General features: G+C 37.2%; 1 pseudogene; it reads left to right on the plus strand.

The window, feature by feature from the left end:
• The first annotated feature begins 1340 nt into the window (after nt 1-1340).
• Nucleotides 1341-26615, plus strand: part of LOC114048433 — a 38191-nt pseudogene continuing 12916 nt past the window's right edge.

Consider the following 26615-nt stretch of genomic DNA (forward strand, 5'->3'; position numbering starts at 1 on the left):
GAGGGAATGAGTAAATCTTATTCTCATCAGATTTGACTTACAGAGGGAATAACATACACATTTAATTGGGTATGGAAATCTGTCTTACCCTACAGGAAAATGGGGGGGGGGACAAGAGAGTAGGGGGATGATAGAGAGGACGGCAGATTGGGGAAGGTGGTAATCAGAAGCAAATACTTCTGAGGAGGGACAGGGTCAAAAGAAAGAATAGAATAAATGGGGGGGTGGGATAGGATTAAGGGAAATAGAATTAGTTTTTCACAGCATGTCTACTATGGAAGTGTTTTGCATAACTGTACATGTATAACCTATCTTGAGTTGTTTGCCTTCTCAATGAGGGTGGGTGGGGGGAAGTAGGAAGGGAGAAAATTTGGAACCCAAAATTTTAAAAACACATGTTTAAAAAAATATTTTCACATGCAACTTGGAAATAAAAAATACAAGAAATGGGTACACAAATCTATTCTGCCCTACAGGGAAAATGAAGGAGAAGGGGGTAAGAGAAGGAGGGGAGAGTTAGAAGTGATGGCAGACCAGGGGAAGGGCTATTCAGAATGCATGCCATCTTGGGGTGGGTGAGGGGCAAGATGGGGTAAAAATTTGTAACTCAAACTCTTGTGGAAGTAAATGTTGAAAACAATAAATAAATAAATTTATCAATTAAAAAATAGAAAAAAGTGTTTTTAAAAGCCTAAAATTAAGAGAAATGTAAATATTATTTATTTTGTGTTGTCATTTTTATGCTTTGTTTTCCAGATGTGACAGTAGAAATTTTAACTACCTTGAGGACAGCTGCATGTCCTTTTCTTTCTTTCTTTTTTTCCCATACTTTACTCAGACTTTTCCTTACAAATCGCAGTCTTTCCCAAAGGACTCTAATTCTATGATACCTAAGAAATGCCCTTTACTGAAGAAGAAAGGAAAGTGAGAAATTATGACAGTACTTAAAGGTCGCTTGGCCAGGAAGTATTGGTGGGCTTTCTAAGCCCAAAGTTTATACACCAGACACTAAACTGTGGGACATTCAGATGCAATTCAGGATTAAAGAGAATCTTCTATAACTTTGGCCTTGCCTATTGACATGGGTGTTGAGTTTTTAATATGAGCATTTTAGAACTACAGCTATAAAAATTAAGAGAGTGAGTTATAAAGGGGCATAGCTTTAAGATACCATCACTGATACCATCTTTAAAAGATTATCATTGGAAGGAGGGAAATTCCTTTCCTGATTTTATGAGATTTAATTTTCCACCCTTTAATCAGTAATTCAGCTAGTTAGCCCTAGTGCATTATAAAAGCACCAGCAGCTCTGAAGGACAGTTCAGATCCCTGAACTAGCCATGTGGGAAACCCCTGCTCCCAAGATGTGGCTGCTTTTGCTCATCCTAAGCCCCATCAGCTCCACCACTGCTTTCCCAATTGGGGGTAAGTTATTTTATTTGCTATCCAAAAAAAATATTAGACACTAAAAGGGCTCTTCTTAGTGTCTTGGGAGAAAACTAGACAAGTACTAGCCTTTCTTTCTTTTTTCATGAATGTAATTTTAAAAAAACAAAAGTATTTCAATGAATAAAGAAGAAACACAAACAAAAAAGATTGTGTGTAAAACTGGGAACTTCTGCTGCATGAGGACTAGTCTTTGTGATAGAGTTCAAAATGTATATTCATTTTCCTGTGGCTTTCCATGGGAAGAAGTGTGTTGGTGTGTATGTGTGTGTGTGTGTGTGTGTGTGTGTGTGTGTGCATGCATGTGTGTGTGTGTGTGTGACAGAGAGAGAGAGACAGAGACAGAGACAGACAGAGACAGAGACAGAGATAGAGAGAGATAGAAACAGAGAGAGAGACAGAGAGAGAGTTTTTAATGCAAGATCAGGAGGAAACTCACTATTCCAGGGTGATGGATGTTTTACTTAGAACAATCTCAAGTGATTCTGTTGTTTTGTTTTGTTTTGTTTTTTAGTCTAGTAAAGAGGTTCTTAACCAGAATTCTGTGAACTAACTGGTATTTAAAACTATTGCAATAATTAAATATATTTCACTTCCTTTGCAATCCTGGGCATTTTATTTATACATTTAAAAATATTATTCTTAGAAGAGGTTTCAGCTTTACTAGATTGCCAAAAAGGTCCAAGACACAAAACAGGCTAAGATCCCATAGTCTAGAAATTACCCTGGGGAATGAGTCACTTAAAATAACAAAATAGTCCCTACTTAAAATAAAGACAATGTGATCCTGGTGGCAGAAAAAAAAAATGAAACAACTATCTAAATAATGCAAAACAAAAAGAAAAAAGCAAACTTTATTTCACTTAAATTGCATAGTCCAGATGCTGAAATGTCAGAGTTGGATGGAACCTTAGAGATGATCCATTTCAACACTCCCATTCCTCAGTGGAAACTGAGGCCAATAGAGAAAAGAGAGAAGGGTAATTCAGCTGCAGAGACTGGAGTAGAAATGAGGTGGCTCATCTCATAGCCTTTTCATTATTACTCCATGCTGTCTCTCTGCAGAGGGAGCTGAAAACCATAGGGTCTTGCTGAGTTAGGCCAAGGATTCCAGAGCAAAGAAGGAACTGGTAAAAATAGATAGAAAGATTGGGGGGCGGCATATGAGAAAGCTGAGAGAGGTTTCTTCTGCTAAACAGTACACCTTGTCTCTTGGGCAAAATGATTTGCTTAATCAGAATCAGAGTTATATGTGATTGGAAAATTTAGGAAGTGAGCACAGACAGCTCTTACCAGTAAAACTTCCTGGATGGATTAATCATGTTGATAAGGTGGCAAAATGAGGCATCTTCCTAAAGAATTTAGATTAAAAATAAGTTTGCAATTTGTTTACCTGGGTATTATTGTTTCTGCATTATCTAGATAATTCAGTTCTTATTTGGGGTTTCAGCTCCCTATTAATCATTCCCTTCCATCTTTTCCAATCTGAGGATCATTGTTGTGGGTAGAGAAAACAAGGAAAAATTAAAAATGTATTAGCTCTACCTTCTTTATATGGTCTCTGACTGTCATCACATCCACCCTGAGCTGTGAATCTATCTCTGTTTTCATATACGTTTTTTCCTCCAGTATAGCTCAAAAGGCCCTTTATGCTTTCCAACGTGTATGTTTATCCTTTGTTTAATTGTACTTTTACCACAATCCCAGGAGAAAGTCGGGGATGGAACTCTTATCCTATTTTACACACAGGCAAATAGTTCTAGAAATATCAAGTGATTTGGCCAGGGTCACACAGCTGCTTAGAGTCAGAGCAGACCCTGAACTAAGGTATCCTTACAATTAGTTACTGTATTTTTCCCACTTAACCACCAATAATTTGAAGAAAGATCCCTCTCCCTTCTCCTATTGTCAGTCTTGTCCTGCTAAGTCATAATGTTGGATTACTCCTATCATTTCCTGTTTTCATTTCTATATGTTTAATGCTAAATGATGCTAGAGAAAATTATAAAAGTGTGTTGACTGGATCTACTCTAAAGTTGTGTTATTTAATCTCAAATGGGCCTACTTATGAAAGCAGATGACTTCTGAAAACTAGGGCAGTGACTCTTCATTCAGTGCCTGTTGGATTTGTTTCACCCTTGTCTTAGGGTTCACTCATTCTCCTAAACAAGAGATCTAATATTACTTTTCCATTGCTTCCTGGAATAGTGTCTCCCATAGCAGTAGTATAGTAACAATTTTAATAGCTAATTAAATAAGAAATTTTTAAAAATGTTAATAAAACTACAAGAGTGCAATGGATTTAAAAACTAAAGCCTCTCTAGGATGATTTATAGAAATAAGTTACAATCACAGTTTACATCTACATCCAAGTTGTGTCATGGACTTCCAAAAAGACATCTCAGAGAGGAGAGATCAACATTGTTCACATATCATATCAGAGGGATTTCTAAATAAACTGTCTTATGAAGGGGCTTTAACATTTGAGAATTATTATTCCTTTTTATCTTTTTAAAATTTTGTATTTTATTTTTCACCAGTTACATGTAAAAACTATTCTTAACATTCCTTTTTAAAACTTTGAATTCCAAAATTTTTCTTCCTCCCTTTCATTCCCCCACGGTTGAGAAGGCAAGCAATTCAATATAGATTATACATGAGTAGTCATGCAAAACACAGTCATGTTGTGAAAAAAAAAACAGACAAGAAAAAAATCAAGTAAAATAAAGAAAAAAAATACACTTCAATCTGTATTCAGACACCAGGGTTTTTTTTTTGTCCCTTTGGGGATGGATAGCATTTTTTATCAAAGTCCTTCAGAGCTGTCTTGGATCATTGTATTACTGAGAATATAGCCAAGTCATTCACGGTTGATCATCTTACAATATTGCTGCTAATTTGTACACAATACATTTCTCTTTGCATCATCCCATGCAAGTCTTGGAGGTTTTTCTGAGAACATCCTGCCCATTATTTCTTATATAATAACGGTACTCCATCATAATCACATACCACACCATATTCAGCCATTCCCCGATTGATGCACATCCTTCAATTTCTAATTCTTTGCCCCCAGAAAAGAGCTGTTATCAATATTTTATATGTATAGAGCCTTTTACTTTTATAAATCTCTTTTGTGATACATACCTAGTAGTGTTATTGCTGGGTCAAAGTTTATGTATGGTTTTATAGCCATTTGAGCATAGTTCAAAATTATTCTACAGAATGCTTGAATCAGTTCACCAACAGTGCATTAAAGTCTCATTTTTCCCACATTCCCTTCAACATTTGTCATTTATCTTTTCTGGCCTATTAACCACTCTAATAAGTATGAAAATTGTTTTGACTTGGCATTTCTCCAATCAAAAGTGAGGCAGAGTATTTTTTCATATGGCCATAGATAGCTTTGACTATTCATCTGAAAAGTGGTCATATCTTTTGTTCATTTATCCATTGGGGAATGCCTCTTATTTGTAAAAATTTGACTTGGTTCTCTATGTATTTGAGAAGTGAGGCCTTTATCAAAGAAACTTGCCTCAAAATTTTTCTTCACAGTTACTATTAATAATTTTATTTGCTTCCATCCTATCCCCCTCCATTTATTATATTCTCTCTCTCCTTTAACTCTGCCCCTCCTCAAACGTGTTTTTCTTCTGCCAATTTGCCCTCCCTTCTATCACCCCACCTTTGCTTATCCTCTTCCTCTCCTACTTTCCTATATGGTAAGATAGATTTTTATATCCAATTGAATATGTATGTCACTGCCTCTTCGAGCCAGTTTGATGAGAATAAGGTTCACTAACTCCTCGTCATGTGCCCCTTCTTCCCTTCCAGTGTAAAAAACTTTTCTTGCCTCTTTTATGTGAGATAATTTACCCCATTATATATTTCCCTTTCTCTTTATCACCATACATTCTTCTCTCACCCTTTCATTTTATTTTTTAGATATCATCCATTCATATTCAACTCATATCTGTGTCCTCTGTCTACTTTTTCTAACTAACCTAATAATGAGAAAGGTCTTATGAGTTACAAATGTCAACTTCCCATGTAGGAATATAAACAGCTTAAACTTACTACATCTCTTATGATTTCCCTTTTCTATTTACCTTTTTATGCTTAACTTGACTGCTGTATTTGAAAGGAAAAAAAAGTATTCAGCTATGGTCTTTTCATCAAGAATGCTTGAAAGTTCTCTATCTCATTGAATGTCCATTCCCCCCCCCCCCCAAGGATTATACTCAATTCTTCTGGGTAAGTGATTCTTTGTTGTCATCCTAGCTCCTTTGCCCTCTGGAATATCATATCCCAAGCCCTTTGATCACTTAAGATAGAAGCTACTAAATCTTGTGTTATCCTGACTATGGCTCCACCATACTTAAATTGTTTCTCTCTGACTGCTTGAAATATTTTCTCCTTGACCTAGGAACTCTGGAATTTCACTATAATATTCCTGACAGATTTCATTTTGGGATCTTTTTTAGGAGGTGATCGGTAGATTTTTTCAATTTCTATTTTACCCTCTGGTTAGAATATCAGGTCAGTTCTTCCTTGATAGTTTTTTGAGAGATGATGAATAGGCTCTTTCTTTGATGATGGCTTTCAGGTATCTCAATATTTTTTACATTATCTCTCCTGGATCTATTTTCCAGGTCAGTTGTCTTTTTCCCAGTGAGATACGTCACATTATCTTCTATTTTTTTCATTCTTTTAGTTTTGTTTTATTGTTTCTTGATTTCTCCTTTAGTCATTAGCTTCCATTTGTTCCATTCTAATTTTAAAGGAATTCTTTTCTTTTCTTTTTTCTTTTTTTAGCTAAAGACAAGCTTTAGTAGAGATCAGCCATAGTGGCCAGACTTTTAAGGAATCTAATCATTTGTATCATCAATGCAAATGGGCCATATTTTAAGATTCTGAGCTCTTGGCTAGTTTATAAGAATCTGAGCACCTTAATGGAGGCCAGATGGATGTTATATACAGAAAGACTGTGGGAGAAATCTAGGAGTGGCCAAGAAGTTTGGGGTGACTGGAGGAGGGGTCTAAGGAATATCTGGATGGGAATGGCCAGTAAACTGAGGTAAACAGAATGCCAGGGACCTGAACCATGTGGTCAAAGGAGAATGGAGTCTAGATAGAATTAAGGATGGAAAATGGCCAGGGGCAATTGAGAGGTAACAGAACAGAATTGAGAGATTGGGCATAGCCATAAGGAAAGGCCAGCCTCAGGCAAATGCCAGAGATTTGGGAAAGGTCCAGAGATTTTCTTTTTCTGGGATCCAGGTCCCAAAGACATGGTCTTTTCCTTTAAGGGGTTCAGATCCTATCCCTATCATTCTCCCTCAAACAAATGGGACACCAAATTCTTTTGGGGTAAGGGATGAAGGTTTCAACTTCTGAAACTGCTTCTTTCTGGAATGGTACATAGAGCTGTCCCTGCCTTGAGGTTGTCCCAAAGAGGTTGACTGGAATCAAGCACAGGCTGCATTCAGAGGATGATGGGGGGATATTGGCTGGTACTCACTATTTGTTACCAACTGTGGGTGAATGGCCTGTAGTCTGGAAGACACAAATCTGGCAGAAAAGACTGCAGGGCCCAGATATAGGGAGAAGTAAAAGTATAAGAGCCCATTAAAATCATTTACATTTGACCTGCAGGATAATCTGATTTTGTTACTTTTTCAAAAATTCAAGTAACACTTTTGCAGGTAGAAATTTTCCACCCCAGGTTCAATAGTTACACAAATGAATTTGCCAAGAGGCTGACTTTCACTTCAATTATCACTGAAATTCTTCTCAAACCAAACTGAAGGTGTTTCTGATTTAATTTCAGTTGTTTGGGAGGTATTGAATGACTATACATTCAGACCAAAACAGCGAGATCTAAGACATTTGCACTGATCTTTTACTGACTACTTGCTTTGATTATAGAAATATGCTATAAAAGAATAAAGCAGGGACTAAATTTAGTGCCCAAATATAACAAGATAAAACATCTTTAGCTCTGTTTGGATTCAGATAATTCAGTTTTCCAACCATGCAGCATCAAATCTGCCTTACAGCCAGACTCAGGAATAGCAAATTTGGTAACATTCCTTTTCAAAGGCATATGTGAGGAAACTGAGTCAAGAGGATCCCCTCTTAGACAGAGGCTAAAATTGTCCTCTCAGCTTTTCAAAAATACAGATTTCCCACCAGAATCACATTTTCTCTGAGTAGTCTGTGGCACCTCCCTCAGCCATGGTGGATTACTGGTTATTGATACATTATTATGATCCATCAGAAAACTCAAAATAAAATCATTTATGGTCTCATAAGCTTTTACCTCAAACAGCAAGTTTAAGTAATCACAACTTAGGAAAAAATTTTCCAGGATTTACATCTCAAATTTAAATTTGTCCTGGTGTAAAAAAAAACATAGTCACTAGAAATTATTTCTATATACTTGCAAATTCTCAGCAAACTATAACCCAAACAAACTTTTTGGCAAGTTTACACATTAAAACAATAACCAACAATAGCCAAATTGTTTTAGCTGTAAACAAATTATGAAAAGTTGTTTGACATAATTGATAAAAACAGTTCACCAATTTGAAACTTGTAACAAATCCATTACCAATCAAGTGACTTCAATTTTGTTAAATGCATTTCCAAATTACTTTACATAGAGAATCAACATTTCATCATTAACAGTTAAAACTACAACTTTAAAAGAGTAGTTTTACCCAAGATCATAGACTAGCTTCTTTACCTTGAGCAGGATGTGCTGAAGCTGGGTGATGTTTCTAGGCAAAGGTTGCTCCAAGGCCCAAGGCCATTGCCAGTGGGGCCCATGCTGTAGCTGCTTCCCCTCCCACCTCCTTTCTTTCACCAGGTCGGGGAAAGTGAATTCAAAGGTAGGGGGAGGGTGAAACTCTTTTACATGAGAGGGATTAACAGATACCTTCTTGACTCAAGGGGAGTGGGAGAAGGGAGTGGCCAAAATTGTAAAGTGTTTCAAAACTTCTTAATGGTCAATCACAAAACCTCCAGAATCTGCTAAGATGTTTTTAGCTATTCTAACTTTTCCCTGTGACTTTCATGAAGGAGGATTTGGGGGTGTAGAGGGAAGGGAGTAAGTAAGCCTCAGGAAACCAAAAAGCACCTGCAGTTTTCCCAATTCCCTAGCACCTAGAGAATTGACATATTTGGGCATATACTTCTGGATAGGGTGTCTGTCCTTGTCCTCTTTGTTGCAGAAGGTGTACCCAGGTCCCTGGCCTCAAACCAAAGCAAACCTAAGAGCCTGAGAGCATCAGGCCAAGTAAGAGACAGCCTCGTAACTGTCTGCCCAAAAAGTACTGCCAAGCCTTCCTAGGTGCTTGGAGAGCAACCTCAGCTGCAGGGCAAGAAAGAGGAGGGAGGCTTACATATGTTCCACTCTTGGCTGGAGAAAAGTTTGGGGTTAGGCAGCTTCCCTATACAGGACACCAAAATGTTGAGGGTTAAAGGTTTAGGGGTGCTGGGACCCCAAAATATCAAGAGCAAGAGACATGGGTCCTGCCTGAATGATTTTGACCCAAGCCTTCTTTCAGCAAAAGATAAGGTTTGTAAGAAATCATTTTGGCCAGACTCTTAAGGAATATAAGCATTTGTACTAGTAATGCAAATGGCCAGATTTTAAGAATCTGAGCTAGGAATTATTTTCTTCAGTGAGCTTTTGGACTTACCTTTCCATTTAGCCAATTCTGGTTTTTAAGGCATTCTCCTCATTGACTTTTTGAACTTCTTTTACCATTTGGTCTAGACTATTTTTTAAGGTGTTATTTTCTTTAGTTTTTTTTCCCCCTTTTGGTGTGTGTGTCTCCTTTACCTAGGTGTTGACTCATTTTTTTATGATTTTCTTGCATCACTCTCATTTCTCTTCCCAATTTTTCCTCTACCTCTCTTTATTTTCAAAATCCTTTTAGAGTTCTCCCATGGCCTGAGACCAATTCATATCTTTGACATTATTATCTTTTTCTGAGTGTGTGTTTTGATCTTTCTTGTCACCATAGTAACTTTCAATAGTGAGTGTCTTTTTTTTCTCATTTCCCTTGGATATTAGTTGACTTTTACTTTTTTGTTAATGTAAGGCTCTGCTTCCAGGGTGCAGGATACACTGTCCCAACTTTCAGGGATTTCATGCAGCTGTTTTCAGGGATACTTCTTGGGATCTGTAAGTTTTCCTTTCTTCCAAGGTGGTATGATCTAAGGAGAGGCATTTACTACTCTCCCGGCCTGCACTCCAGTGATATACAAGTATCACCTGCTTTTATATCCCCAAAATAAGGAAATTGTATTGCTTTTTGATCAACTAATGAAACTCATTCTTATTTTATGCCTGATTGTGGTTCCTTGTAGGGGCACACCCACACTTGCATATCATATGAGGCTACATCCTATCCTGAATACCAGGACCTAGCTTCTCTCATGATATTATGTCCATTATTTCTTCCACTATCTTCATGATTCCTTTTAATCTGTCTTCTAATTCCACTTGTAAATAGAAACCACTCTCTCTGGGGTTACAAATCAACTGTTAATTAGCAAATCAAAGGCCTTTTATTAGTCTTTAGATTGCTTGAGTTCTCTGCACCTTTGAAATGACAAACCCTTGCTTATGGACATCTCCTCACTTGGCTTCCATCACACTGATTTTTCTTGTTTCTTATCATTATCCCTATATTATAATTACAGATCCCAAAATAGCCTTGAGCATTCATCAAATAAATCATTGGACTTGCTAGAACTGAAGAATTATCATAAAGAAATCTATTGCCCATGATCACACTGATCCACAAAAATTTAAGAATAATCTCTTAATAGATATCATTTTACTGAATACTCATACCTTCATAACTACTAAATTTCAAAATTTCAAAATGTAGAAAAGAAATTTACACAAATTTATGTACATGCATATATCTGTATGTCAATGTCTCTATGCATACACACACATACATACAACAATCATGTGGGAATAGAATAAGGTACCTATCATTTCTGTCATTCTGTCTGCTACTGGGAGATATCCCAAAGATGTTTCCAGTGAGCCTTTAGAAGATGATGAAATTATATCTCAATACTTCTATGAAACTACAAAAATAGTCATTATGATCTACTTTTGGGATGATCCTTATAACTTTAGATATAAATGAATAATAGGAAAATATCAACATATCCCAGTTGAATCTGAATTTTATTGAAAAAGATGAGAATGACATAGTAATTGTTGTCCTTATTGCTTCTATAATTATTACATTTGTATAGCCTTTTAAAGTTTGCAAAATGCTTTATGTTATCTCAGTTTTCCTGCCTGTTTGGACATTCCTTCTCAGTTTCCTTTGCTAGGTCATCATCCTATATAGTAAAGGTAAAAATTCCCCATGATTATGTCCTAGACCCTCTACTCTTTCCTCTACCCTTATCAGCAATTATATATTCAATTCTTATCTCTATTAGAAAGACTCCCATATTTGTTTTTCTATTTCTAATCTAAGTCTTGAAGCTTGGTCCTATAATACCAACTACCTGTTGAACATTACTAATTGGATATCTTATATGCATTTATAACTGAACATGTCCTAAATGGAACTGATTATCCTTAGCAAACCATCTATTTCCAATTTTCCCCATTTTTGTTGAGGACTCCACCATCCTTTTACTGATACAATCCCTAGACCTAAAATTCAAACCATGTTTCCTGTGCCTTCACTGAAACCTGAATGGGTCAAATGAAACAGACCAAACTCAAGTCTATTTCTTTGGCCCACAGGGATTAAAAGGAGAGAGGAGAAGGTAATCTTTCCCCTCATCAGCTCTGTAAATGTAGATGAGCTTGAACTTTCATCCTTTCTGGATGCAGCTGAAAGAGAGCTAGAATGTCCCAGGATGGTTGTTTTAAAGACTATTTTAGATATGTAATCAATGGAAAAAGGCTATTCCTATGCATGTAGTAAGGGAAGGCAGAATATCTTCTCCAAAAATCAGGTTCTTCATGTCTCCTATGTAGCTGCTTCCTTATTAGGCATGCTCCAAAACCTTGTTATACCGGAATAGGAAGCTAAGTAGCATACAATGTATCAGGTAAATATAATGTGTATAAAGTGCCAGTAAGAGAATTTAAGTAACATAGTACTGTAGCCACTCATCTTCTATGAGAAGTTACTGAACTTCTTAGCCCAATCTATTACATTCTTTTTCTCCAACACCCTGACTACCTGTAGATTTTGCTTCTTCCCTTCTCTGCACCTCCTCAAAGACCCAGACTCTATCTAGACATGGAAGACTGGTCATCTATGAACTAAATAGCACATTTCAGGCAATCTGTTTGGGAAAACTGACCAAAACAAGTCACAATGACCTGTAGTGGAATTTAAATTGCTTGGTCATGGTATCTTTTCTCTCATATAACCATTCCCACTTTATTGTGACCAAATCTGCTACCCAGGAGTGGTATTTGTAGAGGATTTGGCATCAGTGAAGGTGTCAAGTGACTACATGACTAGGGTCTTATGCCTCTTGGCTCCACACCATAACATAGCCTAAGCTTCCTGATTTGGAGTGCATAATTCAGAATTTTAAAGCCAGAGTGAAATCCATATCTAAGTCTCATTCATCTGGTACCTATCAGTGCTAAGCACAATGCACTGCTGATAATAGGTTGAATGCTGACTAAATGAGCAAATATACAGGTTTTCCACAGAAGAAATAGAGGCTACGTGTATTGCTATCAAATAATTCTCTTGCAACACCTGTGGGATGGTATAAAATGCACAGAACTCATCTTTATAAGACATTTACCAGCTATGCAACCTTGGGCAGGTTGATTAACTCCTATGAGTCTACATTTGTCCATCTATAATATTCAAATAATATCTACTACTTACCTTACTAAGGGCTATGAACAGAGTGTTTTGAAAACAATAAAGTCTTATAGAAATATGATGTACTTTTATTGTTATATCTTCTGAACATTTTCATGTTCATTTTCTCCATTCAAATATGAATCAATCCAGTAGATTGATATTATTAAACTTAACTTAGAGGTGAGAAATCTGAAGCCCATTGAACTAAAATCACTTTCCCAAGGTTGTCCTGCTAGAAGTGGGCAGAGCTGCCCAGGGCTCCTGACTCCCAGTGATTCCACTCAGTTCTGTTGCCTCCCCAGTGAAACTAACTTCTCTCTCATTGTGTCACAGGGCATCAGCATCCTTTAATGCCAGTAGTGGATATTGAATATGGGACAGTTCAAGGCAAACAAGTAATTTTGCAAGGATTTAACACACCTGTCCAGGTTTTCCTGGGTATTCCTTTTGCCAAACCTTCTCTTGGACCCCTGAGATTCAGTCTGCCCCAGCCTCCTGATCCCTGGAACTATGTGAAGGACACCACTGCATATCCACCCATGTAAGAATCAATCGGCAGCCTCTTTTTGGGAAGGGAGGGATAAAAATGGAGAAAAACATGAAGAATCACATTCTTATTCTTGGATTAGTTTCTAATCAAAACATTTGAGAATCCTTCATTTTGTCCTTCTCCTGGGAAATAATACTGTTTCTTCTCATTTTCAACCCCCTAGCTTAATCCTTATCAGAGGCTAGAGGGTTTGTTGGGGAAGAGCTTCTCAGGTTTTCACATTGAGTTGCTCTTGAGATATGACATGATACACCTACTCTGGGAACTTCAGTCAAAATGAATAAATGATGGACCTATTGCAGTATGCAAACCCAGATAGATACTGTGTGCACTGGTTTCATTGCTCATTTATAGTCAAATAAAGTCCTGGGCACATATTACCTGGTCAAATGGCAAATGCCCTTTTCTTCCATTTTTCAGTCATGCCAGGACCATCCCTAGGTATCAAATAGTCTCTTCATTGCCCTCATTGGGTTTAGGGGATATAAAGTAGGTGGTTTGTACCAAAAAGCCTTCAAATAAAGATGAGGAGTCTAGTTCTGGCTCTGTGATTTTGTATATTTTTTGTTTTCTACATTAGACATGAGAGGACTACTCTACTTATCCTATAAGCTCACTGTGTAGATGAAATGAAGCACTGGTTTTTTTGTTATAGTATAGCTAAAAAGTTATAATAAATTATATAAGATGAAGAAACATACATTTTGGTACAGTAGGGAGAGTACAGAAAGTGAGGGGCAGTCAATCCTAACTATGGTTAGGTATAACTCTGGAGTCCTGATTTTGCTTCTGGCTGCCCCTAGAGTTACCCCAATGTTTCAAAGGGCAGAATAATCTCTACAGTACTTCTGATTTAATATAAATTCTTCCCCTTTTTCCACTCTTATTCTCAACACCAGTAAATATTTCATCCATAGATAATCAGAGTTGAAAGAGACCTTAGATATCATGTACTCATTTGCCAAAGAGAAAACTGAGGCTTAAGGTAGCTAAGTGATATGTTCAAAGTCCAATAGAAGGTTAGTTGAATAATATATACACCAAACAAAATCAAAGAAGCATTCAGTAATTTGTCAAACCTTCAGTACTGTTAAGGGGAAGCCAGAGGTGAGGGGATGATCTGAACTGTCTTGTCACTATTACTTATTTCCTATATGACCTTGGACAAGCTATTTTCCTTCTAAGGGTCTCAGTTTCCTCATCTGTAAAATAAGGCTGTTTTACTAGGTGATCTCCAAGCTTTCCATCCTCTGATAAGTGTTCTTGTGACCCAAATATACTTTACTGAGATTCTGCTGAAAGGAAATTATTTTCTCATGTTTGATCGCACAGGTGTACCCAGAGCCCCTATGTATCCAAGTACTTTCATCATCTTTTCACCTTTTGAAATGAAAGCATCTCTTTGACACATTCTGAAGATTGTTTGTACCTGAATATTTACACATCAGATAACCTGACAAAGAAAACCAACTTACTGGTAAGAAACCTTGGACAGGAGTTGGCTATGATTTGGAATCAATAGATGAGTCATAGTTGCCTCTTGTTTCTACCACAGAGGACAACAAGGAAGCAGCCCTTGGTCTGGAGGGAGTAGCAATAGATTAAGATCTCCCATGCCCAATGGTCAGACTTCATGACCTTAAAAAGGTCATTTAATTTTATCTGCTTCACCTCAGTTTTTCCCAACCATTACCTAGGACAGGGGTGGGAAGTACACACTTGTACCTGAGAGCAAACAATAAAGAGTAAAATAATAAAATAATAAACAAAATACAACAGTATTTTAAGTGGTTTCTCTTCTCCAATCCTTCCACCACATAATGCTAAAGTCATCCTATTCCTAAAACCCATATATGACCCTGTCACTTCTGTTATTATTTGTGATTATTATTAGTACTAGTAATTAGTTTTTATTAGTACTAGTAACAATAATTACCTACCTCACAGAATTGTGAGGATCAAATGAGATAGTATTTGTAAACCTAGCTTTCCAGCATTATTCTAAATTACTCTTATTCAGGTTCCCTTCCTATCAGTCAAAATAGCCTTTGAACTTTCCCTTACACATGACCTGCCATCTCCTATCTTGGTGCTTTTGCACAAGCTGTCCCTGATGTCTGGAATACATTGCTTCCCTGTCTCTACCTCTTAGAATCCCTAGCTACCTTCAGAGCTCCATTCAAATGCCATCTCCTCCAATATGAGGTCTTTCCTGATTCCCCAGTTTCAAGTTCCATTCTAAAACAATTGCCTTCAACCTATTTTACACATATTTGTATATGTCTCTACTTACATTTATATGTGTGATCTTGCCTTTCAGAATGTGAACCCCTTAAGGGTGGAAACTGGTTTTGTCCTTGCTTCCCCACCACAAGGCATAGTGTATGATCCATGGTATATGCTTGATAAATGTTTGTTTATTGGTTGATTGCCTTATATTTTCAAAGTACCTTCACAAATATTCTTCTATTTATTAAATGCATGTATACATGCATGGAAAAGCAATTCCAAGGAGTACCATGGTATCAGAATGTCAGAGCTAGAGGCAAGTTTAAGGATCACAATCATTGTAGGAATGGATAATTTAGGATTTAAAAAAGGGAGATAATTTAGTGGTACAATCAGATCTAGAATATAAGTCTCCTGATTCATGCTCCAGGGCCCTTTCTACCATATCATACTTCTTCCCTGAAAAGAAGGCCTATATAGACCATATGGTCTAGGTAGTTTAGACATTCACTTTCTGAGGTTCCTTTCAATTCTGGGTTCTTTGATTCAAATAATTTTCCTCCTTATTTCCCAGGTGATGGTGTGGATCCATGGAGGGGGGTTGCTGTTTGGCAAAGTTTCAACCTATGATGGATTGTTGCTCTCAGCCCTTGAGAATGTGGTGGTGATGCTCATTCAGTACTGCTTGGGAATCTTTGGACAGTTTAGGTAAGGTCTGGAGTCCAGGAATTCAAAAGGCACCCAAGAAGAAGTGAGAACCTACCCTTGATGCTATAGCCCTGCCCTATATCTGACGTTCTCTGATTCTTATGGAAACCAATCTTTGAAAAGCATGAATATAGTGAACTCATTCTAACAGAGAATATTTCTATTTCTTGCATTTACTTTCCTAGAACCTGGTATATATGTGGGCCTATTGTACTGCTTCCACAGTGTAATCTTCTTGAGGTCATAGGTACTGTGGTTCAGTACTATGCCTGTTGCACTGTGAGCATATTATTAATGTCAGTGTTACTATCACCCTGTAGTTGGCCATAGGTAACCAGGGGTTATCAGTTGCTATCTATCCAATTCATCAAGGATGGGTTGAAGACCCTTTATGTGTTCACTCATTCCTTTTGTACACGTGGAGTACCTTCTATGTGCAAACCATACAATTCAAATTAACAAACATTTATTAAAATGTCCAGTATGTCCTTGATTTAAGATGGGGTGGGGGAGTTCGATAAAGATAGGCATGGCAGTAATCTTGCTTTCAAACACATTACAATCTAATGGGAAGAAAGCTAAATAAACACATAGCTGTGATAGAAAGGAGAGTGAGATAAACATAAATGGGGGGCATAGGTAAATGTCTTATGAAAATTTGAGCAGGGAAAGTACCTTTTCATTTATGAGGGAAGAATGTACATGGAAGGTTTATGGAGAGAGCACTTGCTTTGAGCCTCAAAGGAAAAGAGAGACTTGGGCAGAAGTTAAAGGGAAGAAGAGGAAGAATCCATTCCTGGCATGGGAGACACGTGAGTAAAGTCATGGAGACATGAGAAGCCAGGATGAGAAAGTGGGTCATAGTGCAATCAAGTTGGACTGAATCAGAGAGTGTGTGAGGGGAGTAACTGCAGAAAAGCCTGGCCAAGAAGACTGGAGCCTGCTTGTACAGAGTCTTGAATGCTAGGGGCAGAAGTTCATTTGTTAGGAAAAAAGGGAGTCATTAAACTATTTTTGGTAGAGGAGAGGCATGACCTTAGGGGAGAATTAGGAAAATTACCTGGCAGTGGTGTGGGAGGTGGATAAGAAAGCAGATAGACTGGAGTCAAGAAAAGTTTTGCATTTCACAGAATGGCCTGCACAAAAAAGCCTTGAATCTTTTTTTTTTTCAATGTTAGTGGAACACAGAGTTTGCCAGTTTCAACTAAGAAAGAAGGGCTTTGAGTGTAAGCCCAAATATATTGTCTTTCCTACATGGTCCAGCCTGGCTAAATTTGGATAGACTCATCAACAGATTATTGACCAGCTGGTGAACTATAGTTCAGAGGGCTAGTAATCCATGTTTATGGAAAAGGTACTCACATCTTTGGAAGTCACTGCTCTTTTGAAATGTGGTTCCTCAGAGTGACACATATCTAGTATTTGAGTTCCTTCAACTAAGTCTACTGCAAATTCTATATAGGAACAGAAATTTTCATAGATAGTATCATGGACTTGGAGTCAGAGGACAGATATCAAACTACTTCTGTATTCAAATATGAACTCATTCACTTATGTTCTCTGTAACTGGACAAAACAATTCATGTATCTTTTTCTCAGTTTCCTCAACTATAAAGTGAATTGGTTAGACTAGTTGAGCTCTGAGGTTGTTTCTAACTCTAAATCAATTATTTGATTATCTTATTCTATAGGTTTGCATTTGCTCCAAGTGATAGCTCATGAGCTCTCACCAATATATTTATATTTACTAGTCAGTCAGGAGACGGTTAATCTGAAAGAAAGTCATTTAATAAACAGAGTATCTTGCTTCCTTTAAAGCTCACTTCAATTACCATCTCCTATGTGGGTACATTCTTGATGTCTTCAGGGGCTATTGTTTCTGCACTTTTCCAAAACAAACTTTCATTTGAGTTGTATCTTTTATATACTTTTATTTTACAGGTTTAACGAATACAATTTAATCTCTCCATGTTTGTTTCTGGTGCCTGATACATAGTATATACTTAACAACAGCTTGTTGAATTATTAGATGATGTATCTCTTCAGGGTGCTACATTGTCTCTGCTGAGTGTCCTGTCTCTCCTCTTTGCTGGACTTAGTGTTATCTCTTCTTGACATCTCTTCCATGTTTGTGTTTGCTGAACTATATGTATTTTATTTCATATACTGGGCTTCACCTCTTCAATGTCATCTACTGGGCTCCTCCCATCTAAAATGAAGTGGCTAGAAATTCTCTCCCTAACAAGAATATACTCTCCTTTATATGGATAGTTGCTGAGTTGTTGAACTTCCATATGTAGCCAGGCAGTCAACAAAAGCCAGCAGAATGTGCCCAGGCTAAGATTAATGCTGTGGTTATGTGTTAGAAAGTCAATTATCAACCTCCTCCTCTTTTTTTTTCTGCAGCAGATTTGCAGCTTATTGGTCTACATGATATACAGTGAAGTTAGCAAGTTCTCTGTAATGTATTTGCACTGTATGCCTGATTGGGATACTGTGTCCCCCAAACACATCCCACAAACTCTGCCCAAATAATGCCATAGGAGTGATGTTGAGGCTTGATGGATGAAGACTCCATGCTTTCAAGATCATATGTGATTGAAAAGGAGCTATGCAAAGGAAACAAATAAAATAAAAACAAAATAAATAAATTTTAAAAAGGTCAAAGTGAAGCACTCGGGTCATAATCTTTCCAAGAAAAAAAAGTGATGTTAGTTCTATTTTGTTTATCCAGTCTAAATAGGTTGCCTTTCTACATTGAATACTAAAAACAAAGTTTATGCTAATTGCCAAATGAGGGATATAGGTGACAATGGTTCTTAGCTATTGGATTTCAGAAGAGGTAGCAATCATTATAGATCTGAGTGTCCAGGTGTTCTGGAGCAGATAGGATATGGATTAAGCATCTTCAGATTAGCATGGAGGATGGGAAAAATATTCAAGTCCTGTAAATCACATGGGAATAAAGCACTAACATAATATGGTTAGGAACAGGAAGAATTTGGGCACCAGACACGTGGGGATTTCATCCAGGTTCTGTCAGAGGAATTATCATTAATTGGGTATCCAAGGGATAAGGTAGGTCATGGAGTTAACATAAGAAATAAGAAGACCTAGCGGGTAGCTAGGTGGCGCAGTGGATAGAGCACCAGCCCTGGATTCAAAGGCCCTGAGTTCAAATCTGGTCTCAGACACAAAACACTCAGTAGCTGTGTGACCCTGGGCAAATCACTTAACCCCAACGTCTAGCCAAAAAAGAAAGAAAGAAAGAAATAAGAAGACCTGACTGCTGCTCTCATAATACTTACATTTATTGCAGAAAGGAGGACCTAGATAAGATATAAAAATAACAAAGTTGAATGTAAAACTGTATTTGCTAGAGGCATGAAGACTCATCATTATGCCCAATAGTAATACCAATATGTTCAATGTTTTATATATGTTATCAAATTTGTCCCTCACCTACCTTTAGATAAGTGCTATTACTATCAGTTTTATAGATTAGGAAAATAAAGCTTAGATATGTTAAGTAACTTGCCCATGATCACACAGTTTTGTAACAAAGGCTATATTTGAAACAAGGATTCTTTTGACTGCCAATCAATATTTTTCTACAATACTAGTTCTCATTTCTTGACACTAAGTTCTGTTGGAAGACCCACCTTTGGACAACCATTCCACTTTTCTTAACCATCCATCCATCCATCTATCTCCTCTCCTCTCCCTTGCAGCACTGGAGATGAACATGCTTGGGGGAACTGGAGTTGCTTAGACCAAGTGGCGGCATTACATTAGATCCAGAAGAATATTGCCAACTTTGGAGGAGACCTGAGCTCAGTGACTCTTTTTGGTGAATCATCAGGAGGTTTTAGCATTTCAGCATTGGTGAGATTTCAGAATTTCATGCTTTGATTCAGAGGGTTCTGCCAATGTTTCTGAGCTCAGGGTGGGAGCTCAAGCAAAACAGAGATTTCTGGTATAAAAAGAGACTTTGATTCTTGTAACTATATGCAATGACTATATGTGATCCAAATTTCTTTACTAACCAGATAGTAGAATATCTATAACTTAAATCCAGAATTGTCATGCCCCAAGACTGATTTAAGACAACTAATAATAAAGATCTATGGGGGTATAGAATCTACTCATTTTTCAAAATGGTGTTCTTTTATAATAACAATAGCAACAAGTTATGTTTACATTGCTTTAAAATCACTTTCCTCACAGATAATATATAAAGTAGGCAATACACACATTATTGCTTTTATTTTAAAGATGAGAAAACTGAGGCTCAGCTAGATATAGTGGCTGTAGTCTCACTGTCATGAAGTGTATGAACTGGGACTCAAACACATATCTCTAGATTTCAAATCCAGTTTTCTTTCCATGTATACTGAATAGTTGAGAGTATCATGAAAATCTCCATAATTCTCCTTAAGGCAGCTCAAGCAAACTTTATGAAATTAACACACTCTTGATCATATTTTACTTGACACCACTAAGGTATAGACCTAGTGCTAGTCTTGACCTACAGGCAGGCACACAATAACTCCACAACAATTTCCCTGTCAATAAGTGACTCATCCTACAGAATTTCTGGTGTTCTAACATTAGAATTTCATGCCTTAAAGTTTGTTCCCCATTTATAATCCAAATTTCCCATGGAAGGTAGCCTACTAAATCTAATTGGCCACTGACATCTCAGTGTGAATATATTTATCATGTGTATTCCTAAGAACAGATTTTCATAAGGAGAAAAGGAATAGTTCTGAGAAAACTAGATTTTGAAAGAAGAAATAGAACGGAAGTCAGTGAGTGGGGAGAAAGGGAATGTCTAAGAAGTGTCTAAGACTCCTGGGGGGAAAAAACTTCATAGTTTTGCCCACTTTTTTTGTAATCCAGACTGCTCACATTTCTGATTCAAGTAACTCATTGTTGTCTTAATAGTTTCATTGTTTACAAGTTTTCATTGAGGAGCTAAATTCCAGATTTATGCATAACTATCATTAGAAATATCACTTCCCAAGACCTAAAAAGAAAAAAAAAACCCATTTAATTCATTTATTATTGTTCCAGTCCAGTAAGGTGGTCATACCATGGTATTTCCTGAGCATAAGTGGACTTTCCTTGACTCATCTAACCAGGGCTCTTGAACCATGCTATAAAGAGCCATTTTGGTATCTGGGATAAGTAACATGAAACATATTTTTAAATCAATATTTTAAGACAAACTGGAGGGAAGGGAAGAAGACTCTGGGGACAAGAAATCTTTGTGGAGAGGAAGATCCTAGTACACTTATGCTTTCATGCTACAAGCATTTCTTAAATTTACACTGTGTACAAGACTCTGTGCTAAGCTCTGGGATACAAAGACAAAAAGTAAGACCCTGCCTTCAGCAAGTTTCTATTCTACTGGAGGAGAACAAAATGAATACAGATGAGTCAGGAGCTACTTCTAGGAAGTCCTCTACTCAGTGTAATAGGAGAGCATGGTTGAGCTAAAATGGAGTATGAGAGGGGCAGCTAGGTGGTACAGTGGATAAAGCACTGACCCTTTATTCAGGAAGGCCTGAGTTCAATCCATTCTCAGACATATAACACTTACTAGCTGTGTGACCTTGGGCGAGCCGTTTAGCCCCACTGCCTAGTCAAAAAAAAAAAAATGGAGTATGAGAGCCAAGGGGAGGAAGTGTTTCCTCTGCTGGTTTCTTATCTTGACTGTTTTTTAGGTAGATTCTAGACAAGAGTTCAAACCTATGATTTCATTAGTAATGGGAACTGATTGAGAAAAAAATGTAAATTCATAATTGTCTTAGAGAACTCCCTGAGGTTACTGATAAGTTAAGTCACTTTTCCAGGGTCACATAGCCAGTGGGTGTCAAGGGAAGATCTTGAATTCAGCTTTTCTAATTACAAGTTTGGCCTTCCATATACAATACTGGGCCTTATGTCTCTATTTTAGCTAATTATTTTAATAACTAAGTGCTAAGGTCATAGTTGTTGGTTTTTTAATTTTAATTCTAGTAATGAAAGAGAGGGTATGTCAGCATCCTCTTAATTTCATGCCCTAGAGTAAAGCCATGTTTGGCCTATCCTAGTTACCTTTTTGCCTTAAATTTTAATATTGTTTCCACCATTCTTCTCTCAGGTTCTGTCTCCCTTGAACAAAAATCTCTTCCACTGAGTCATTTTTCAGAGTGGAGTTGTCCTTCTGAAACCTCTATTCAGTTACAATGTCAAACCAATTACTTAGGTAGGTGCCTTATTACATGCCATTCCAAACACTTGACTGCATTTATATACTTAAAGTGGTCAAAGCTGGAGCAAGATGTGCAAATTTAGAGAATCCACCCCAAATCTTCACATAGACTATTTATGTCTGACCTGTGGTAGAGCATTCTGAGCTCCTATCGGTCTGATCAGCCACAGTCAAATGCATTGGAACTTGACTGTAACAAAGTGATATCCTTTCAGTCCTCTTTGAGAATGAAGGAAAACAAAACAAGGTGAAAGGAGAAGGAACATTAGAAGCCATCTATTTTAACCACTTTATTTTCCTTCAGAATGGAAGCCCTGAATGAAGAAGTGACTTACCCCTATCACATAGGAAGCAAGTGGCAGAACCAGGCTTTGAACCCAAGTCCTCTGACTTCAGATTCAGCACATTCTTCTCTATACTTGAATGTCACATATCCAGGCACACAGTGGTTTGGGTATAATTATTCTATCCCATGGACTCATAGGAAAAAGTGTTCCCTGTTATGTTTTGTAACAGAAAATTGCAGCTATTGCTGGATGTAAAACAACCTCGTCAGCCATCATGGTTCACTGTATGAGGCAGATGACAGAGGATGAGATCCTGAACATAACTAAGGAGATAGTAGGTGATCTTAGAGTCCTTACCTCTTGCCCCTTTAACAACTTTCTTTGTATATGGTCACTTCAGCCTCTCAAGTTCCCTCATGCAGTATGGATGATTTCCCATGGTCAATATGTGCTGATTTCTAGAATGGTAAGTAGCCATTTTTTAAAAAAAATTTAATTAAATTTTTTTTGGTGAAAAATTTTTTTTTTTGCCATAGTCATACTGCATTGTTTGGAACAGATGGCATGGTTTGTAGGAAGGCCAGGAAAGAATTCACCTCCCATACTACAACTAGCATACTATCCGTAAGCTTTCTATTTTTGCTAACTGGATGCTCAGTTTTATTGTTTCTTTGCTGAGAACTCAAAGCACTACAGGCAGTATCTATCTCTATTTTGGCACAGTGTTAAAAATCTTGCTTATTGTATCCTAGTTATAACCCTAATTTTCACAAAAGTCCCTCCCCTTCACAAAAAGACCCTAGTTGACTTGACAATCACGTAAGTCATGATCAGGGGAATGGATTTCTGGATTTCATTTCTGATGACCAAATGTCTGAGTATAAGAGTCAAGACTAGAAAACCATTTGCGGTTCCTCTCCCCTCAATTCAAATATCTTAGAGATCTCTTCTTTTAAAGAAGTCTAAGGCATGGGGATAGTGACCTGAGTATCCTGACAGCTGTACAGAACCTGAGGTGTTGAGGCTTTCCCTGAAGAGAGGGATATTTACCGTATGAGCTATCTGCTTCCTCAGTGAAGTCAACTTGACCCTGGATTAAAATTGTGTCAATGCATAAGGGGTAAAATGCAGCCTTGGGATCATCATTTAGATCCACTCAAGCCCCAAGCATGTTGGGATGATAAGTCAGACAAATGATGCCAAAGTAGTTTGTTGGGCCTAAGAATGACTTGCATATTTGCTACAGTTCTCTACTTTGCACATGTTGTACCAGTTTATCAGCAATGACTGAGGAATCTCGGAAGAATCCAGAGATGTAGAGAACAAGGGTCAGGTATGTTCCAAATGCAATGATGGACTCTTGCTGCATGAGTTTCACCAACGTTGGCATAGTTTGCACCAAATGCAATCTTCAGCCTTATTAAAAAGATAATGCTATCCTCTTTTCTTATTTTCTCTCTTTAAATGGAGGACAAGTATTGTATGGGGTGGTAATGGTCTATGAAAGATTGTTTTATTCAAAAAATTGAGAAAAGAGTGCCACCAGTCATTTCTAGAACAATTTACCTCACCTATTTTTTCTTTCAAAGGCCTATGATGAGTTAGGGGTAAGTAGGAGGGAGAAGCACTTGAGGTGGTGGTTCCAAGCACGATTTTCTAGAGGCCTTGTTACTCTCTTTGTGGCTCTTACAACTTGGCTTTGCCAGGATATGTGGGAGACCAGAAGCCCTATGTATGTCCTCCCTGACTACCTTCTTGAGAACACTGTGAGAATGAACCTGATTGTCAAGTGAATTAGCAAGATCAACTCTTTCTAGGGAATTTCTGTCATCCATTCTTCTATTTTTGCCTTCACAGAAATTATACCAATTGGATTTCATAGGAGATCCCACAAAGGTAAGCTATTTTTTGTTATTTTAATTTTAGTTCTTGGTTCTTTTAAGTTAGTCAATCAGTCAGTTAATAACATTTATTAAGAATCTACTATGTGAGAGGGATTATGATAAGTGGTAGAATTCTAGTTGCTAAGTTCTAGTTAAGTACAGAAAAGACAATCATCTCTGAATGGAATAATTCAATGCCATATCCTTTAATAGGACTTCATCACACTCTTGGGATATAATTACTAATGTGTAAAAATTCATCTTCAGGAATCTGAGACTGACCTTTTCAGTTTCAGAGTAGCTTCTAGATCAAGGATTCTTGATGTGTGTGTGTGTGTGTGTGTGTGTGTGTGTGTGTGTGTGATGGACTCCTTTAGTTATTAGAAGGGGTTTCAATATTTTAAAATAATAAAATGAAATGTATAAAATTAAAAGTGAAATAAATGTTGAAAAACAGTTACCAAAATATTAAAAAAAAAACAAACAACTAAGTTTACAGATACCAGGTTAAGAAAATCTAGTAAGGCTTTATATAACTTTTTTTCCCTACCATCTCAAAATCTATGTCAAAATAATTCTGTAGATGATGATGTCAAAAGTAATCTTTTTCTAACTTCATGTCAGAAGATATGAATAAAAAATTAAACAAAACAAAATCATTCCAGACTAGAGAAGCATTTTGGGTGGGTCAATTATGCCCCACAGTAGCTCTCAGAGATGAGACCAAGACTCCAGGCAATTAAGGCTATTGTTACCATTCTTTTCCACCCCTTGTATCATCTATGAAAAGAACTGTAATTGCAATAAGAGGGTTTTGTTTTGGGCTAATTATTAAGTGGAAAATATCTGGGGTTGATTAGTTATTTGAAATTCCAAGCCTTGTTGACTCAATCAATAGTAATCAAGTTCTCCCTAGCCTCTCCCAAGTCTCTCCCATCACCTTTGCTACAAAATTACTTCTCCTCTTAGGTAGGATAGGGTATGTAGAAGACATTAAGAGTCCATCATTTCTTCAACATTTTCCTAAAATTCCACCTATTCCAAGAAGTCTCTTGAACTAAGCAGAAGAGATATGATGATGAATTCCCTCTAACCCCACTATCTCTATGTATGATCTTCTGAATCTTTCCTTGCCCAATGATTGTACTCAAGCTTTGGTTTGTACACAATGTGAATATGTCCTTTCTTCTTTCTTCAGTTACCATATTCCATTAATAGTCTACTTCTGCAGTCTGGTTTGAATTTATGGCAAGGTCCTATAGAGGAAAGTGTCCTGGATTAGAAATCAAGAAAACTATGATTAGTCTATAAGTCTGGATTTTGCCACTCTCCTCTTAGAGCCTCAATTTCCTGATCTGTAAAAGAATGTGATACAGAATTTCTTACCTTATATATGAACAAGAAAGCTTCTTAAGGACAAGACTGTTTAGGTTCCAGCTTTGGAATCCATCTGTCATTAACATATAGTTATGGAAATGTCCATAAATAGAATGTTTGTTGAAGAAGGGGGTTGGACTAAGTGATTCCCAGGGTCCCTTCTAGGCTGTGTCCTATGATTCTATAACCCCCTTAAATATCATTTTTCTTATCTGTATCATAATGCAGTATAATAATCCTTTCACTACCTACCTCATGAGATTGTCAGAACCAAGCGAGGTAATAGATGTCTATGTGATTTATAAACGAGAGAGTGCTATACTTATACCAGGGACAATTTTATTCATAGATTCATGGAATCATAGAATGTAAGCATTGGAAGGACCCTTATTAGCACTTATCTAGGTCAACCCATACCTGAAAGGAATCCCCAGTACAATATACCTGACAAGCGATCATCTAACCTCTTCTTGAGGACCTCCAGTAAGAGGGAAATCACTACCCCCCAAGGAAGTCCAATTCCATTTTTGTTGTTGCTGTTGTTGCTGTTCAGTTGTTTCAGTCATGTTCAACTCTTTGTGTCCCAGCCTAGCGCTCTATCCATGGTGCCACCTTGCTGCAGACATTCCAATTTTGGACAACTCTAATTAAGAAGTTATTCCTGACACGAAACCTAAATTATTTTTTTATTTTGTTTTGTTTCTTTTTTAATTAATTAATTAATTTTTAGTTTCCAACATTCACTTCCATAAGATTTTGAGTTCAAATTTTCTTTCCATCTCATCCCTCCCACCACCCCAAGATGGTATGCATTCTGAATACCCCTTCTCCTAATTTGCCCTCCTTTCTATAACCCCCTCTTCTCTTATCCCCTTCCCCTTCTATTTTCTGTAGGGAAAGATAGATTTCTATACCTCATTGCCTGTATATCTTATTTACCAGCTCCATGTGAAAATATATATATATATATATATATATATATATATATAT

This window comes from Vombatus ursinus, unplaced genomic scaffold (genome assembly GCF_900497805.2).
Source record: "Vombatus ursinus unplaced genomic scaffold, bare-nosed wombat genome assembly UNPS02014793.1, whole genome shotgun sequence".
Lineage (NCBI taxonomy): Eukaryota > Metazoa > Chordata > Mammalia > Diprotodontia > Vombatidae > Vombatus > Vombatus ursinus.